At 47.3% G+C, this 13,367-nt stretch overlaps 1 protein-coding gene across 3 annotated transcripts in view; it reads left to right on the top strand.

Annotated features, from left to right (window-relative positions):
* LOC111243881 (uncharacterized) overlaps positions 1 to 13,367 on the top strand; it is an 86,042-nt gene that overhangs the window by 40,385 nt on the left and 32,290 nt on the right. Inside the window, exon 1 of one of the 3 annotated variants that reach the window (XM_022790145.2) lies at positions 1,573 to 1,713. The exons of 1 other annotated variant lie outside the window; for it this stretch is intronic. The gene's annotated coding sequence lies outside the window, so the exon portion shown is untranslated. Of the gene's footprint in view, positions 1 to 1,572; positions 1,714 to 13,367 lie in introns of those variants that run through there. One more of the 3 variants, XM_022790142.2, reaches the window with a different exon arrangement.

Here is a 13,367-nt window from a genome sequence, read left to right as displayed (position 1 = left end):
TGGAAGGGCGTGCAACAACAGAGCCCAAGGCACGGAAGGAAACGCTTCGCCTTCTCGTCGGACTCCCTTAAGAGAATCAAAAACGCTGTTTCTTAGTGGAGCCCGATGACCACATATTGCGTGGACTAGCGACACGCTAAAGATGATTAATAAGGCAAACAATTAACGGTTATTTAACTATTGTGCTTCTTGCTGCTGTTCTTGCCGACTTAGCAGAACTGTTTTCTACTGCATTCGTGTCGATAAGAACAATTGCACGATGGACAAAAAACGATAGCTCCGTACCTGCCAAGTACTTTCAAAGGTAACCTAAAAGCTAAGGTAGTAACCTTAACGACCCGTAAAACGCAAAAGAAAAGTGTAAGGGTTAGCGATTGTTACCTACTATACATGCATAAATATCCCTATACGATTCAGCGCGGCGCAGTTACCTCGAGGCGGCGTGACACAGAAGCGGCGTCGGTATTTGAGAACGCGCCGTGGACAAAAAAAGCTGAACGTATTGAATGTGTGTTGTTACGTATTAATGATAGGGGCGGTGGAGTGATTACGAAGATAGGGTCATCAGCATAATTAGCAGCAGCACGTTGAGAGGGAGGGGTGCGTTTACCTTTCTTTTCTATTATATTTTACGTTTAAACTGACTGCTAAGCCAGCTTGCGTGCGTAATACTGCAACTCGAGTGTCCCTGACTCACTTGACGGCACGACGCCAGTGGCAGCAGTGACGAGTTTTTGCTGCGAATATCTCCGCTGGCAGCCCAGGCACGCCTGTTTTCTCACCGTGCGTACCTGTCAGTGTCCTTGCATCGGGGGTAGACGGTCACTTCTGAGGTGCGTAGAGCGAGAGTACCAGCAGGAGAGCTAAATGTTGTGCTAACCGTATCGGCTAGTTGCGTACGATGTTAGTAATAGCGGATAGAGCCGTCGCGCACGGTAGAAAACAATGAAAGCAGCGTCACAGTTAGCTAGACAGGATAACAACAGACGAAAAGGCGAAAAAAGGCCAATAGAAGATAACGCGAGCCAATGCATAGTGTACGCGCGATGGCTTACTCACACCATCAGAGTGGATTAAGCACTGCTATAGGGGCTGTGTAGTATAGAAACAAGGTAAAAACAGCACATAACCTTTCTGTGTGTGTGTGTGTGTGTGTGCGTGCGTGGTGAGCCGAGAGCCGCTTTGACCTTTGGTGAAGAGATCATTGAAAAAGAAAGACCGCCGTGGCGCAACACTGCGTAACGGTTACGTGATCACGGCCAGCGGTTTGGAAAACAATCGACAGCAATGGATGTTGCTGCTGCTGTCGATAGTGATCCTGATAATGATGATGATGCTATGGATCCTGTCGCGATGATCCTATCCCATATGAATCCCGTATGGTCGAGCGGGGCTAAAACAGCTCTCAGCATGGCCGAATGGCTATACACACACACCCACACACACAGATGATATACTAATATACCCTAGATTAGCATAACACCGCCGACTACTGGAGAGCGTGAAAATATAGCGTCGAAGGGCGGCATACCAGGCGTTTTGTCGGGGTAGGGATGAGAAAACTTAGGAAGTGATCTCAATCGTCGACCCAGATGCAAGATATACATTGTCATAGCTAGACAAAACATGCTGGGAATCTGTACACATTTGCTAGTTGGAACTAAGAACTGGTTACTTCGCTTACATTAGGAGACAGACGAACGATTGCATAAGGTGAGTTCTAGAAATTTACCGAATAAACGTACTTTCAATTAGTTTAATCCTACTCGATCACATCTACGGAGACGTACGTCGATACGAATGCTTCCTGTTGTGTGGCTAGATACCGTTACGAACGTACGTTGCTTTATGGGGACGTGACGGCCGCAAATGTGTGCTTTTGTTCTAAATAGTTAGAGCCTAATGTTGAAGGACGGACATCTACTAAAAACGTTCAGAATTTACCGTTTCGTTACGAAGTTCTAGATAAACTACCTGCCTTACTATATGCTTCAGTCGACGCCAATGCATGGAGCTACGGCTGTGAATAAATAGTGGCACATTTTACGTAAGCCTGTTTATTTTGTGACGGATTATCCTGGGGACGGTTAACTTGACGCCTAACCTGATACTTAGGCATATATTTTATGGAGTCACTAGTTGTGGTGCATTCAAGTTCCGTTATTATCCTGCTGCTATGATATTTCAAGTCTACATTGGAATTGCTGTAGCTGAAAATACCGGCGCAGGTATACCCTGACCTTAGCATATGGTACAGTAGATTTTCATAGGTTCTATTCTCCATAGAAATATGCTGCCGACTAGCTCAAACCGGTACGATCGCTGGCACCAACGCAACGAGTGACGCACCTGTTTCCATCTTTCACCAAAACTATTCCGCAATTTTCTCTTCCTTCCCTTTCGTTACAATATTTCTGTATCTTTTACGATCTTATAACCGTGTGCCATACGCTCAACAGCGCAGCGCACCAGCAGCCTGCAGCAGCGCTCGAAAAGTCGCCGCGCCTTGAGGGGGGCGTAGGCGTGCTTTCGGTGGGAGGTAAGATATCCCGCACACTTTACATCTTTCCGCATTCCGATGCTTTTTGCAGCCGATCTGCTATCAGGCTGATATATCGCGATACTATTTTCGCCGGATGCAATCGCAACGCTGGTGCTGTGACTCTCTATCGGAGTTTTATCCTTGCTGCTCCTTAAACACCCTATATCGACAGAACATGGACCCACTCATGCATGTATCTCTGTCTAGCAATGTCTACTGCTCTACTGTTCGTAGACTGATGTCAGCTCCTTCATAGCCTACCCAATTCGAGCTTCTCACCCGGGCTGAACGGGTACAACCCCAGCTCCGAGGCTGAGAGAGGCCGCAACCAAGAGCGGGTTAAGAAGAGTTGGGGATGATTGCTGCTATTGCCGCTGCTGCTTCTCGTTGTGCTCGTGTAAAGGAAGCCGAGCCCCATATGTGCCGTATGTGCTGGAATGGGGAAGTAAAGGATCGAGTTTAGGCCAAGGACGTTCGTCGCTTGTCGCTTCTCGTATCGGCTCTTTCGAGACGATACACTCTCCGCTATTTATCTGCTCGTAATGGTGCTGATTCAACCTGATAGGGTTGATTGCTGGCTGCTTAAGGGTTGGCGCCGGCCGGGAGTGGCCTGTTAGCGAATGCCTAAATTCTGTGGCCTCGTCGGTTGTTGAGTGTCGAATTGACGAAGTTACTTTAAGATAGAGGAGGCGAAAAAGAAAGGAAGATAACGTACGAAGGTATTTCTCCAAACGCGAAAGAGATATCTGTTTAGCCGTTCGAGTATGCGTGTCATAGAGCCGTGTTCGTGTGTGTACAGCCTTGTCGACTTATGCGCCTTTGTGTGTGTGTGAGTGTGTATGTGTACCATTTAACACACTATACGACAGCAAGGAGACCGAGGCAGCCGCGCCCTAGAAGAACAGGCGCGCATGGTGATGTCGGCAGAAGTTATTTTAGCTCCGTTACGGTCCTGCATCGATGTAGTGCTGGTGATCAAGTGAATAGGCTAGAAGAAGTTGAAAAAGGGTTGAAACAGACCTGGTAACAAAGCCAGCAGCGCTATCCAAATAGTTGCTCTGTGAATATCCTGGCGCTTCGTAGACTGCTCCGCTCGATGGACGAATGGATGGATCAGGGAACAGCCTCGTAGATTCTGCCATCAATGGCTGTCTGATGCTCGACGACAGGTGGGGAACGAGTTTTTAGTGCTGTTGATCTTGATGCGTTATCTTTACCTGATGTACTGTTTGCGTGTATATGTTTCGAAGGATGTCTGGGCGTCCGTGTGCGTTTGTATATACAGCCAGCGGGAAAGCTATCACAAAAGAAAGGTAGAGGAAAGAACGGGTAGAAAGGGCCCAGACGATCGAATTCTCCAGGTTCTACACTACGAACGAGCGGGATCGACGCGAGAGAAGCATCAGCGACAGGTGGTTGGCCTGATTGAACTATTACAACTTTACGCTCATTGTAGTATTATAGGCAACAACCAAACAGGCCGAGTTAACATCAATATAAAGCGATTTAAGAAGTAGGTCATCGTGAAATGGGGTCTAGAGAAGCAAATTGAGAGAAGAGACATTTCCTTGATGTTTAGTACGACTGTAAATGTTTATATAAACATGTGTCTGTTTTTCTGAAGATATAAAATGGCTACCAAAAATAAGAGGACCGTTTGTCAATAATGTATTGTATATAAATTCAATAGAAGCTCAAAATATGCATATTATTTATATTTAAACTATTCATTGGTGAACATTTCAACTATCCGTAGATTTAATGAAGAAATATTCCGTAATTTTGACGGAACAGAATATAGAATTAATTAAGAAAATAAGAATAATAATAATAATGAGAGAGAGAGAGAGAGAGAGAGAGAGAGAGAGAGAGAGAATGAACGAATCTACAACAACAAGCCAATACGATGCGAGACACTATGCATAGCTCTAACAGTTTACGAAGTATCCTCATGCCTGACGCATTTTTGGATCATTTAGTCTTAATTTTAATACGTCGGTAGCTCGTGAGCTCTTTTCGCTTGATATTCGTTTCTAAAAACCCACACAGGTTCTCTCAATGAGTTTCGTATCCCGTTCAACACTTTACGGCAAATAACGGCTAGACAATAATCAGCTGTGAGCTACCTTATGTGAGCCTAATACATGTACATAACGATGGAAAAGAGGATATATTTAGTATCATTTTCTGAGACTACATGAAGGGCAGGTGGAAATAGATATGATCACGACATCTTTGTAGGCATATATTTTTGTCTAGAATGTGACTGGCTGTTCATAACAGTTAAAAAAAAAGACACTCGGCAAGGGAGGAGGCCTTTGAGGCCAGGCGCCGCGATCGGACAAACGTTTGAACTGAGGTTGCTGTTGGTGTTGCCAGTTTTCGTTTCAAGGTTTTCGACCCCGTCCCAGATCTATCCCCGCCCAGCTGGGCAACTCGCCGATACTCTTGGCGAGTTCTATTTGCGAGTGGATAAGCTGGGATGCGGGGGTGTATGGCCTTGTCCTGTTCTTCCTTCTTATCCGATTAACTGAGTAAAAAGCACAGAAGAGAATAGACGCCGAAACAATGTAGGAACCCAGCCAGGAAGCAAGCATGCATGCATGCACGCCGCGCTGACCTAAATCCACCACTAGGACGAAACGCTGAAACGGAGTTCGAATTATCCGCCTCCTACGCAACCTCAGAACCATAGCCAGCTTTATCGTATTTCTCGACCGATTTGGCCCCCTTAGAGGCATAGCAACATACACTGCCATGCATGGTCGTCGTCGTCGTGTTTGTTGGCGGCAACGGCGCGTTTATTGGTCACCAGCCATCATCAGGACAGAGATATCTAATATTGCTACTCTACTGTTCGATGCCAGACATCGGCAATGACGCTTTGACACTGACATCGGCCGCCTACCCACGCATTAAGGGCTACTGGACGAGCAGTCTCGGGCGAAAACTCCGTCGATAGCCTGCGAGGGCAATGAGTGCAACGGGGGCGAACAGTAAGAAGTAATGAGTCTGACAGACATGAATGGCCTTCGGAAGAGTCGACTAGCTACGACAACAATAACAAAGCGAAATCATTCGGAATAATATGTGCGGGCCACCGTCGTACCAACAACCACAGCAGACATGCCGGTCGTAGCATGAATGACTGACACAGTCAGCGTCAATGGAAAACGCAGAGTCGTCCGTGCATCGACGCATTGGCTGGCGACCAGCGGCCTGGAAAGCATCAGCCCTGTCTATAGACAGTGCGGCCATACCAACCTCATCTGTGCAAACGCTTCCAAGAAAATTAGTGCAGTGCAGGCCAAACGAAAAGTAAAAACCAAACAGGAGAAGCATTCTGCTTTGCCGGCTAGCTAGTCATGGTCGTAGAACTGAATTGCTCAGAGTTGAACACTGCGCATGGCTAGATAATACTAGCAATTGATAAGCAGCCAGCAGTGGCGACGGCGGCGGCCGCAGCAGCAGCAACGAATCGTAGGGGTATACGCTACAGAGGTTGTATTGAAGAAACTTTTGGATGAGCGAATCGGATGCTGTCTATATCGCTTGCTTCGTTGACTGCTTCGTTCGTCCATGCTTACTGGTGGAAGTGGGTAGGCTAGATAACCCTGAATAGTGATCCTCGATCCTTGAAAGGAGAGCGTTGCTATTGGCGCTTTTGGTGGAGCTGACAAGGAGGCGAAAAAGAAAAAGCGGGGGTGGTACGAGTATAGTCACGGCTGCGGCTGGGAAGCGGCGGCGGAGTAGCAGTAGCGGTAGAGTCGTGGTGGAGAGAAGAACAACTCAAATAATTTAAAATTAAGGGTTATTTTATGGCCCCAAGGGTGTGTCGCGCGGGACTACTCTTGCGTGCTACTCCTTCGGCCGCGATGGGGTGGGGTGGGTGGCTCTTTTTCCGCTGGCGCTGGGTGGGGTGTCCAACATGGCATAGCCAGCAGCATTGTTAGGCCGTCCGGTTGAGTCAGTAAGGCGCTCAGTGGCCTATTTACCCGCTAGCTAGACACTCGTTCCGTAAAGGCTAGAGCACAGCGTACACCCCCTCGGCTATACTCTCAGCAGCGGTAGTTTGGCGATTTTGGCGGCATGTGCCTAAAAGTCTACTACAAACCTATCGAGGAAGAAGAACTGATCGAATCGGCTGGCGCACACGCACACACTAACTATATACAACAGGCACATGGTTTTAGTAGTAACATAAATGGTATTGTAGTGCGCAATATACCCCGATATTGCGCGCCACCATTCTGCTACCGCTGCCTGATCCAATATCTTATGGCTTTTCTCTCCTTGGCTCGAAGAGTAGATTGGGTATGTCGAAAGAAGGAGCAAGCTGTACAGATACGCTAGTCCTCCTTTAGAGAAGTGTTCTGTACCTGCAGAACAGGAAGAAGAAAGGCGAACTCGCCACCGGTACCTACTTCCTTCTCCCCGGACCCCATGATTTTCCTGCAGCCCCTATGACGCTCCACCCGGAGCGCGTCCTGGCGTTTGGCGGTGAGGAACGCCGTGACGACTTGCGGATCAGCGATCAACGTTTGTGTTTTGCAAGCCATGCTTTAGTTATGCAACGCCATGAGGAGAGCTACCAATGGCCGTATAAACACTGTGCAACCAAGATAAGTCCTGAAATGGTAACTGGGTCTGGAATCACTTATCGAATTTTTTGACGTATCTCCCGGGAACTACGCTCGACACACGATATACACAACAGTTAATTAATCAAAAAGTTAAAAATTTATATGAAAACAGTGCATGGCACGTTTTTCGAGCAGAGAAGTAGACGCAGTTAACTGTGCTTATGTATTAACCAATTATCGTGGTAAAATAAGTTCGTCCCATAACATGCGCTTCGATTGCCACGATTCCTCGCATAGCTGAAACCGGGAGAACAAAATAAGCAGGTCGAGTTAACACCAGCGTTAGTTGGTCCGATCATTGTAATCCATTGATCTACTAGCATGGTATAACCAAAAAGTGGGCAATCATTCACGATCCAGTATCCTCAATAGCTTGATACACTCCACCCCCGCTACACTTAAAAGCATAGCTACCCTTTCTGCAATAGTATCAAATGGTGTTTTTAGTGGACGAGCCATAACCTTCAAACGATGATGGTAATGATTTCCGACGATTATTCATCTGAGCACCACCTCGACTACTAGAGTGACCTCAACGAGTAGTTATTATCTTACCAACGCTGCCAATAATCAAGCATATGCTCTAAACGTATTTTGACTCGCGCTAATATCGCGCACGCGGACCTTGATTGCATCTTGGAACACCACCTGCGGTGGAGACATCCACCCTTGCCTACATGTAACCTTAATATATGCACGCACATGCTCCAGGTGACATGGATAAACAAATATTCATGCGGCATACAACTACACAACTATAAACACATTCGCAGGCAAAATATACACAAATTACTCTCCGTCGTAAGAAGAAACGCGACTAGGCTGAATGTCAAGGACAATTTTCGCACAAGATTGAATAAGGATTCTTGTTGCACATTAAATTCACTGAAGTATAAGTGCTTTACAGGCATCGTAGAATGAAGAAGTTGATGTATGCTTACTTCAGTTCAATTCAGGGTCTAGGTTGGGACTTGCATTGGATTTTGCAGCTTCTCACCATCAAAATAGTTCTATGATGAAAGTGAGGGCCACCAGTCTTCGAGATAAGCAAATCTTACCATTAGGTTTAGTGAGCTGGTTACTCGTGTCTTCTGCTCTCTTCACTTACCGATGGTAGAAGCGCGGAAAGTATCTTTATACCATCATTGCTCCGGCTGAGTGTCATCTATGAGCAATGAACGCTGCAGTGACAGCTACGAACCTGGGGAGAACTCAAGAGATTCTGTGATACCTGCAGCATCTTTTCCCTGCTTTTCGGTCGATACTCGAAGCTCGATACCCCTCACTTTCTACCTACACCTATCTCTAGTCGAGGAAAACCGGCGGAGCGGCAGTCATATAACTAGCTCAACGTTATCACAGTCTACATTGGTCAATACGGTGGCCAATCGTTCCATTGCTATAGGAAGTTTGAAAGAAGAGAAGGGACCGTTGGCATCATCATAGAACATAGACTCACAGAAAGGTTCGCCAAGGGGTGCTTGAAGCGGACCAGGCCAGTTAGAAATAGCGCCAGGACATCGCCTATTGCATCACCTACCGTGATAGTCGATAGTGACTGATGCATGGTCTGCATCAATATAGTTTACCCCAAGTCCGCCGAAGTAGCAGCACGAGCAGTCAGATAAAAGAGGTGCGCTTACATGTCGTTCTGCAAATCCTATCCGAACGGGGGAGAGGGGGTAGCGGCGCGATGGTCTTTAGACGCAAGTTTGTCTTCTTCTCGATTTATATATATATATATATATAATGTTGTCTCTTGCGACAACGATGTGTAGAAGTGTCATTTCACGATGATATCATATATATAACTAGGCATGCATACATTCATAGAGCAGATATCCATCTGACGGGAGCAGTCCTCGTTCCCGGCATTTTGCTACTACTGCTGGGCTTTTCGATAGATAACTGAGTCTCCCAATAGCCCCGTCAGTGAACTCAAGTAGGTATCAATGTGTGCGCTCATACCGCGATTGACTACCAGTTTGGCTCATCAGGCGTCAGCGGCAGTAGAAGCAACATTTGAAATGCGCGCGCAACACAGACGCACTGCTGCTTCTGCCTCCAACGAAATAATCAACTGCTCTCGAGAGAACAAAAGGCCACATACGCATGCTAGCATTACTAGCTCTAGACGGACAGGATATCCAATTGATGACAGAGAGAAAGGGCGGGCAGTGCAGGAGAGACGAAGCCACTCACCGACGGCGGGCTACGAAAGACCGATTGCCGCCGCCGCCGCCGCTGCCGCCGCCGCCGCCGCCGCCGCCGCCGCCACTGGCGAGAACGAGACGAACGGTAGTTGAAAAAACGACTCTCTATCGTTCGAAGGCGAAGAGGAGAAACGACAAGGAGGACTCGAAAAAAAATCTTTTAAACTGCGAGACCAACTTGAGTCGTGCGATCGGCTGGCGCACGCAGCCGCCCGAGCGGCGTCGCTGGTGCTACTCGGTGGTGCGGCCGCACAGATCGATGCATATGGTTTGGCAAACCACTGCCTCTATGCAAGCGCGCGAGTTTGTCGCCATTCTCCACTTGCATCGAGCAAAATAATGAATCGGCTAAATTTCCAGCCAGCGTGATCGCGGAGCTGCCGATTGCTGGGTGCCTACCCACCCGCTTATGTTATGCAACCGAGAGTTTGCGACACCACGCAGTGCGGGGGTGTTGGCTGTTGGCTGTTGGCTAGCAACTGATTGTGTCGTTTTCGTCCTCTATCTCTCGTAGTCGCCCTCGGTATCCAGTGCTGTTACAGTAGTTCATAGCAGCCGTCGTAGTGGTAGTTATTGTAGGCGGCAGTAGGTGTTTTCGCAGAGAGCAAAGTTGCCAGGAACTATCGCTGATCCTGCTGCTGGGGAATGCGCGTAAAAGTAGACGAAGTACCGGTAGGTTCCTGCAGCAGTTGTCGCTGTTGCCGCCGAGATACTTCCTGAATACTAATACAGATATATGACACCGCCATCTATCTCTTAATGTGCACAGGCAAGAGAGATTCGTTTGCACCCGCTCTAGATGACTGCGCAGTGCGGCCGTCGTCGTCGTCGATATAGGAACATTGGCAAGCCCGCATTCGCACACAAACTATCGACGATGTATTCGAGTGTGCACATGCACACAGATATGCAGTCGCACCAAAGGGACGACGAGCATAACATTTAGCTAGCTACATATATATACATATGGATAGAACATACAGCTCCATGCCTCGTACGCTGACAGTATACTCACAAGAAAATGTCAACAGACAGGAACTGGTGTAGGGTGTGCGGCGCCGATCAACATTGCACTGACTCCTAGTCTACACGCTTCGTCGTCAAATTAACCCTTAACGAAATGACGAACGAAAATAGGTCTACGGTGGTACACAGAGAGGATCTGCTAATCGGGAAGAGTCTCAGAGACGAAGCAGAAATGATAAGGCCAGATCAGAAAACCATCCCTACGTTCTCCAAAAATTGTGTCTCCTTGTTCTCCAGGTGAAAAGATAAACCCAAAGGTAGCGAATACATTGGTGTTAAGGAGCTGGCTGAACTGATGACATTTTCGGATATTTTGCGCCAAGTATGTTAGACCTTTAAGCGATTTGAAAAACGAAGACCTTTGCTACGCTTTGGGGAGAAAGAAGATCATGCATATCGTAATGGAAGACGGCAGAAAATAATTTATTAGTAGTGCTGAATGCTCTGCGGGCTAATCGCGAGCAACCTCAGTGCGGACTTATGGGTTGATTCATTCGTACCCTATTTATTTGAGGCAGGGAATAACTTAAAAAATATTTAAAGGTTCTGGCGCAGTGTGACTATTTTTTGTCAACAAGTGATAGTCTTCTTTCGACGGTGGGTGCTACCGATATTGGCGGTGAAACTGGGTTCCCTCAGATGTGCTGTTATCCTATTAATCGAAATTCATATTTTGTTTGGACTATTTCAAGGGAAGAGCTTTTGCTTTGGGCGAGCTCTGCTCGGGACTGAAATTCGTGTGCGATGCTCTCGTTTCGATGATGTATGATATATTTGTATAAGCTCTATGACAAGATGCCGGACTAGATGGACTTCGAGTATGTTCGCTTGAAATAGCTGTGTGATTGGTCGAAAGGCCATGCGATTTTGGTAAATCTAGCCTGTTGCACCACGGGGGTCCAGCCACTTTGGCGTTGCTTGGTGCGAAAGTTCACGAGTGGTTTGATGATCTCATGCTTATCTAAGTTGGCTGTTATCAACTCGGCTGGGCAGAACAACGGCCAAACTGTATGGAGCAGACTAAAAGGGAGGAGTCCATTTTGATCATTATTTAATATCAGCCTACCAGAACGGGCGGTACGTTAAAAAGGAAAGACCTTGATTCCAATTGATCCGTCCGATAGTTACATAAACCATTAACTACTTATTGACCCTCGATAGCGTCGAATGTAATTTACACTGCCATATCAACAATTAACACTCAAACTATTTATTTGAACTGTTTTTCTACAGTCGCAGTGACATACGAGAGTCCAGTGGCCCTAGCCTTTGGTGGCGTATACAACGAGCGATATTTGTACACTCGTATGTCTCAAAGTGCTCACACGTGGGCTTCGCTATCAACACTTATGGGAAGTATTCATCTTCCTGCTGGCGTTCGGTAACAGTACCTTCTTCGAACGCGCCTGGGACGACGTAGACCATACAAATTCGCTTCGTCGCAGGGCTCACACAAACCTGTCCGCCAGCCTGAGTCGAGCAGCCTTCAAGTTGAAGTGTTCAGGCAGATCCTGTAGGCAAAGCGGTTCTAAACGAAGGCTTGAATGGCTGAAATGAAGCCGAGAATGCCTGGGTGAACACCCTATTCGCTGCGCTTCAGTGAGTGCGCGACAACTTCAGTTCACCGCTTTCGAGTTCACAGTGATAGGGATGAAGACTTGCCGTCATGTCTGTCGATAGCTGAACTCCTTAATGTCAAATGACATTCAACAAGGGCCAAATGCCAAGGGATGGCACGGGCCTTTAATGTCCCCGAGAAACACAAACTTCAACTCCTCAAACAAACGTCTCGATGTGTACACACCTACGTTAATTCACTTACGCGACCTGGTGCAGCAGGTGCGGTAGGAATATGGCCCACACAGTTACTTCCAGCATCCAACAGTCTTTAATAAGTGGTAGCATCGGATTGCTAATATTTTTCGTCTTCTATAATAGTCTTCGCTACGTTAACTGCGTATACGTCTTCACGCGTCGTTGTACAGGGTGCACCCTGTTGCGGAGACACAACCGCCGGACCGGTTTGCATCATTAGACATACGCGAACATGTGAAGGCTAGGCCGAACTGGGCAAAAGACATGCGCCTGTACCGACTCTCCCACGCTGTGTATTAGATAACCCTGGAGCCTCCGAAAAAAAGAGGTGTTTGATTAGGTCTGCTTGCATAGGAGCCACAGCAGCTAACTGGCCGCGTTCAGCAGCGAATGAAGACGTTGTAGCTCCTTATTTCTTGGTCCGACTGCGTCTCTCAGTGCGGGTGGGTATTCCGTGAAGTGGACTAAACACTTTATTTGACTTCGGGCCAGCAGAGTCTAGTGCGCAACAGGGTGCTCTTAGCGAGCAGGGGGCGGGGGGGGTCAGGTCCGAGCTTAGGCAACACGAGGCTCGAAGTTCGCAGAAGGTAAAACCTGAAGTATCCAAGGATGCCACAAGCTGACTAGGCCGGCCATTGTAGAGTCTGCCACGAGTCTCCTCAAGCTCTTGAGTGACGGATCACTAGAATTGACTGCCTGCGAAAAGTGACGTTCCCTCATTCAGACCATTCCGAATAGCGCAAACGGCTGTCGTCGATGAGCGCGACGATAGCATCGCGATCGGTGCACCAAATGCAGAAAGATAAATCCTTTGAGATCGAATTCTTATGTAACCCATTCCTCAGCGGGTGGCCGCTTAGACCCTTAACTCGTACAAGTCCTGGCTAATTGATAAGGTGGTCCTTTCTTTTTTTGTAAAATACCTTCGTCTAGTCACTGTTTCGCGGACTTTGGTTGGCCGATCGGGACGATATGTACCGGCAGAGCTTTAGAATCTAACTGTATAATACCGACCTAAGATAGATACAGTATTTGTGAAGTTACCGTGAAAATCGCCTTTTCATATTTGCCATTTTTTAAATCCACTTTTTAGCGAGCACTATCTCCCCTTTTCCTTCCATTCCCAGA

Source organism: Varroa destructor, unplaced genomic scaffold, assembly GCF_002443255.2.
Source record: "Varroa destructor unplaced genomic scaffold, Vdes_3.0 BEIS01000002.1, whole genome shotgun sequence".
NCBI lineage: Eukaryota > Metazoa > Arthropoda > Arachnida > Mesostigmata > Varroidae > Varroa > Varroa destructor.
The sequence above is the reverse complement of the archived record's forward strand: the minus strand, read 5'-3'. Positions and strand labels throughout refer to the sequence as shown.